This window comes from Amphibalanus amphitrite, unplaced genomic scaffold (genome assembly GCF_019059575.1).
Source record: "Amphibalanus amphitrite isolate SeventyFive unplaced genomic scaffold, NRLGWU_Aamphi_draft 001164F_arrow, whole genome shotgun sequence".
In the NCBI taxonomy this organism is placed as follows: domain Eukaryota; kingdom Metazoa; phylum Arthropoda; class Thecostraca; order Balanomorpha; family Balanidae; genus Amphibalanus; species Amphibalanus amphitrite.
In genome coordinates, this window is record NW_024882658.1 from 105038 (window position 1) to 111037 (window position 6000).

A 6000-nucleotide genomic window follows, 5' to 3' on the forward strand; every position below is an offset into this window, starting at 1 on the left:
TTAATACAATGGGTGCGTCCAGGGCCCGATTTCACCAAGTGAATATATTCCATTACGGCGGCGTACATATTCACTTTTGGCATATTATGACATATTCAGTTTCACTAAACTCCGTACAGGGATACTTATTCAAGACAAAGACAAAGTATGACTGCATAAGTCCGTTGTTTTTTGGCATGCTATTACATTTGAGGTACTTCTGGTACGCCGATCTGCTTTTTCAACAGCTGTTTGCCGAGTTTGCTGGCATTGAAAGTATGCTACTTTTTGTGGCATACTTTGAGAAACAGCTTGGCATACATCAATTTTTTTGTATGATAATGTTACAAATTTAATGACTTCGTCGATGCAACGTATGATAAAAACATGCCACAGGCTACGCAAAAGTTTTTGATGTCATAATGGTTATTTCTTGCTGGATATATAGGGTATCGTGTGTCAGGGCTTATATTGAAATTAAACCCCAGAACAGCTATTTTTATAAGGCTTATCTCATCGTGGCATCACTGCGATTAAAATCACCCCATCATGCAGAAACACAAAAGGGAATTCCTTTTTTCATTCGCATTCCCGATTACATTGAGTTTTCCACTTAAAAAAAAACGACAGTTCACATCGTATTTTGATAACACAAAAGGCCAAAAGCGTTACAAATCTATCTCACCGTGATTATTACACCGTGCTCTTTATACAGCGTTTTACCGAAGAGGAAGTAAATAACTGGCGAGGGCGAGAGGAAGGACTGAAGTCCAGTCCAGCAACGCCTTGTTGACATGCCCAGCATGTTGCATCACAAGTCACAACGCATTCGTTTACATTCGTTTTCATCGCCCACTTTTGCTATTTCTTTGCAGTACCCATATGCTGTACAATGTCCATATTTTTTTGTGTGTGTTGTGGCCAAATGATTCAATTTATCACCGGCTTCCCGCTTCCGTTCAGGTTCAGTCTGCCGAATGATTCCGAAATATTCTCCATATTTGAAGTCGTCGGTAGACCCTTCGATTATTTAAAAACTTGATTCAAGTAATATTTCAGATAACTTGTCGGCTAGTCGGCCGTGCTCCTTGCTATCGTCAGTGATCGGTAGTTAGATAGGTATAAGATAGGTGCCTCAAGTAGGTAATGCCATTTCTTGTTCGACTTTATTTATATTTGCTTTGAACCACTCCAGAATTGCGTAGAAGATGTGAACAAATATTGAAGCAATATCTAATGAGAAGTAACTTGGAAGAAAAAATTAATATCAATTCAAAATCCAATAAAACCCACACACGCCAGTAACGTCAACTGTGCTGCGCGGCTTGCTGCCGATTGTTTACATTTTTGGCTTTGGAATGTCATGCTCCCAGCAAAAATATCAAGAGCATTATTAGCAATATTTGTTTAGGCACTTCCTCTTGTATGATCAGCAAATTTAATTCTTATTAGCGTAGCTAGAATTTTTTTTTCCATAATATTGTATATCTGAGCATTACAGCTCGTCGACTTTAAATACGGAAAAATATAGTGACTGCATGTCCCCGACAAGAAAAGATATATGCATGCGCGCCGGTGGCTCCCAAAGTACGTAAAGCGGGCGTATTGAATATATTCCTGTGGCGAAACCGAATAGTATTATCGTCGTACTTTGTCGGTGTACTTTTCCAAAGTACACCAAGAATATATTCACTTGGTGAAATCGGGCCCAGGGCGGCATGCGATGTGTGCATATTTATTGCTTTTGCCAACAAGCAAGGCAATAGTAAATTCAATCTAGAATCATGTTTGGTACTAAATTTAACATACTATTCAAATGCTACTAATAAATCGAAGAATGAAAATAACATCTCGTCGCAGATTTCAATTTGCTTATTCGTTAATATTTCCCAGGTTACCTATTCGGCATTGCTGGCCTGGCAACAATAATCTTCGAGTTCGCACCAAGTTTTCATATTGATGCGCACAATGAAATGTAGATTCTAGATGGCTGTTCAATAAAATGCTCAATTCTACACAGCATGGCACTACCGAAAAGGATAAATCGGCTATCACTTCTCCGCACTATTTGTGCAACAAAAGGATATTGCACATTTTGCGATGGGAGCGGGGCGCCGCCGGGAAATATGCATGCCAATTAATTGTTTGGTGCCAATAAATAATGGGATAGTGCATTGGTTCTAGAATCGCATCTGGGAACACATTTTACGGGCTATTCAATAATACTGATTATTCGAAGAATGAGCATGATATCTCGTCGCAGATTTCATGTGTCCTACTTGTCTTTATTTAGAGGCCCATTGGGCACTGCTGGCTATACATTCTTCAATTCTTCTATCAATTTCTTATGGACGTGCACGATAAAATGTCGATTCTAGATAAGCATTAGATACAGCGTTCAATTCTACACAGAATGACACCAGATTCGAGGGATTATCCGCCATCACTTCATCGCGCTTTTTGTGGAACAGAAGGAGTGTCGAGCCGACGTCGCATTTTAATACAATGGGTGCGTCCAGGGCGGCGTGCGAGGTGTGCATATTTATTGCTTTTGCCAACAAGCAAGGCAATAGTAAATTCAATCTAGAATCATGTTTGGTACTAAATTTAACCGGCTATTCAATGCTACTAATCAATCGAAGAATGAAAATAACATCTCGTCGCAGATTTCAATTTGCTTATTCGTTAATATTTCTCAGGTTACCCATTCGGCATTGCTGGCCTGACAACAGTAGTCTTCGAGTTCGCACCAAGTTTTCATATCGATGCGGAAAATGAAATGTCTTTTCTAGATGGCTGTGCAATAAAGCATTCAATTCTACACAGTATGGCACTGTTGAAAAGGATAAATCGGCTATCACTTCACCGCAGTATTTGTTGAACAAAAGGATTTTATATAGTTTCGCGAGGGGAATGGGGCCCCGCCACGAACGATGTATGCCGTTCGATTGTTTGCTGCTAATGAACAGGGGAAAAGTATCCTGGTTCTACATATGGAATCACTTCCTAGATTATGTTCTACGGGGTATCAAATGATATTAGTTATTCGAAGAACAAAAATGATATACCGTTGAAGATTTTATTTTCCCTACATACCTATCGGAATTCGAACGCTCATAGAGCATTACTTGACAGACCTGCAAATACAAAGCCTGGCCAACAAAGCACCATGAATCTCCAAATAAAGACAAAAAGAAAATGAAGCCTGCGACCAGATACCATTCTCATTCTTGTAATAATTAGCATCATTGAATAGCTAGCAAAATTTATTCCAGGACACAATTCTACATACCAATTATTGTTATGCTTGTTGGCAAGAAACATCAGTCGGCATATATTCGCACGCGGGACCCGCCAGGCTCCCGTCACGAAAATATGCGACATCTTATTGTTTCACAGAAGTGCGGAGGAGTTCCATCATATTTTTCCTTTTTAATAACATTATACTGCGTAGAAATTAGTGCTTTATCGACCAGCTGTCTAGAATCGACATTTTATTTTGCACGTCAATAGGAAAACTTGATACTGAAACTCAAAGTTTATTGTTGTCAGGCCCAGCAACTGCCGAATGAGCCGCGAACTACGAACTGTATGAACAAGAAAGTTGAAGGCTGCAACAAAACAGCGTTCTTGTTCTTCGAATAATAAATAGCATTAGATAGTTCAACAAATTTAGTATCATGCATGATTCTAGATTCAATTTATCGTTCCCTTTCTTCTTGGCAAAAGCAACAAATCTGCACACAGTACACGCCGCTCTGAAAGGCTCCCATTCATTGCGTTAATATGCAATGACGGCTCTTCTATTCCACAAAACGTGCGATTAAACTATGTGGGATTATCCCTTATTTTTAGTGTCATTTTGTGCAGAATTGAACGCTTTATCAACAGCTTGTCAAAAATCGACATTTTATCGTGCATGTCGATAACAAAATTAATATAAACGTAGATCTGGCTAGCGATGCTAATCGACCTCCAAGTAAAGATAGTGGGGAAAATGAAATCTGCGACGAGGTATCCTCAATCCTCATTCTTCGAATAATTATTACCAGTAAAACGCCTTTTGGGCGAAGAACGAGCGAGCGAGATAGTGAGCCCTGCACGTGCGGTAGGGCGAGAGGGTGCTTCCAACGGGCTTGCGCAAAGCACCCTTCTAACCGGTCGCTAGCGGTGTGCCAAATTTGAACGCAATCGGCCCAGCCGTTCCTGAGATCTGGAAGCGGCATTCTGCACGTGCGCACGTGCAAACGGGGTCCAAAATGACTTTTGCACGGCACCCTACTAACTGGTCCCCAACCGTGTACCAAATTTGAGCGCAATCGGCCCAGCCGTTCTCGAGATCTGGAAACGCCCCCTGCACGTGCGCACGTGCAGTAGCACCCTAACCGCAACACATGGGAATGCATTGCCTGGTGGGTGCCTACCTGTATGCCAAGTTTCAGCGAAATCGCCCCAGTAATTACCGAGTTACTGAAATGGGAACAAATTTGGCACCTCTTATTGTTGTATTTTGCACGTGCACTGGGGGTGACCCACATGCATCGAGAGTATCCTATTTTGGGTAGAAGGGATGCTGCTACCCTACAAAAATTACGGCAAGTCAATCGCCCAAGCGGCTGCTGATATATGAGCCTCTCAAAATCACTACTTTTGCAAAACAGCTTGAACACCCTTGACTTTTCACGTGGCACGTGCCACGACGGTCACTGAGATGTATCAAAAGTAGTCAATTACGGGGTAGAAGGGATGGGGCTACCCAACAAAAAAGACCGTAGGCCAATCGGTCCAGCGGTTGCTGAGATATAAGCCTCTCAAAAGCGTTACAGGCCGGGCCGGGCCGGGCCGGGCCGGGCCGGGCCGGGCCGGGCCGCTCATACTGAGACTTTTCCGTTATATTGAAAAGACTCACTTCGCTCGCTGCGCTCGCTCGCTCGTAATCATTGAATAGCCCGTAAAATCTTTTCCCGGATGTGATTTTAAAACCAATATATTCTTCCGTTGGTTGTTGGCAAATAACAATCTATCATGGGGTTCACGTCGTTCTGCGTTCACGGCCACGCCCCGCTCTCATCGGGGAAATATGCAGCATGGCTTTGTTCCACAATTAGCGCCGTGAAGTGATCATAGCAGATTTTCCCTATTAATAGCGCCATACTGTGAAGAATTGAACACGAGGTATCGGCAGTGGCGTAGACAGGGGGGGGGCCATGGGGGCCATGGGCCCCCTTTCCGCCCAGCCGCCCAAATGGCGCCCCAATTAGCGCCGACTAGGCTGATGCCGTTTTACAGAGAGAACATGAATTAAAAAGTGCTGTGCAGGTAGGGATCGAACTCAATATCTCTTTGGGGGTGCCTGGACACCTAAATGCTCTCCAGGGCACCCCCAAATACGACCTGAGCCCCCAAATGTTGAAGGGCGCCCCTCCGGAAACCAGAATATTCCGAACCCCCAGGGTCGATGGCGCCCCTGCAGAGCCACTGGCACCCACCTGAACGGAACAGTCGCCCCATTAAAGCTTGATGGCGCCCCTCTAGAGCACCCGGCGCCCTTCTGAAGTTCACAGCCATGCCCAATTCGGCCCCATCCAAGATCGATGGCGCCCCTGAAACCACTGGCGCCCCTCTAAAGCACCCGCACTCTTCTCAAGATCACAGTCGCCCTATCCGAGATCAATAGCGCCCTCAAGAGCCACTAGCGCCTCCCTCTTGAGACTGAAGTCGTCCCGCTTCAGACTAAAGTTGCCCCATTCAAGCCCAATGACGCCCCTCCAGAGCGTCCGACGCGCTTCTGAAGATCACAGTTACTGGTGTTCGGTTGTCTAATTTTCTATTACAAGCTATTTCGGCCTTATTTCGGTCTTCGGTATTGTATATAATTCGACAGGGAATACGAACAAAGCTACTGAAATGGCGAAGAGGCGAGACGAGAACGAACCAACGAGCAACGATAGATTCGATTTCGTCTGATTTGGATACCGGTGACGAAGCCCGGTGCTGGATCCCGGTGATGGATCCCGGTGA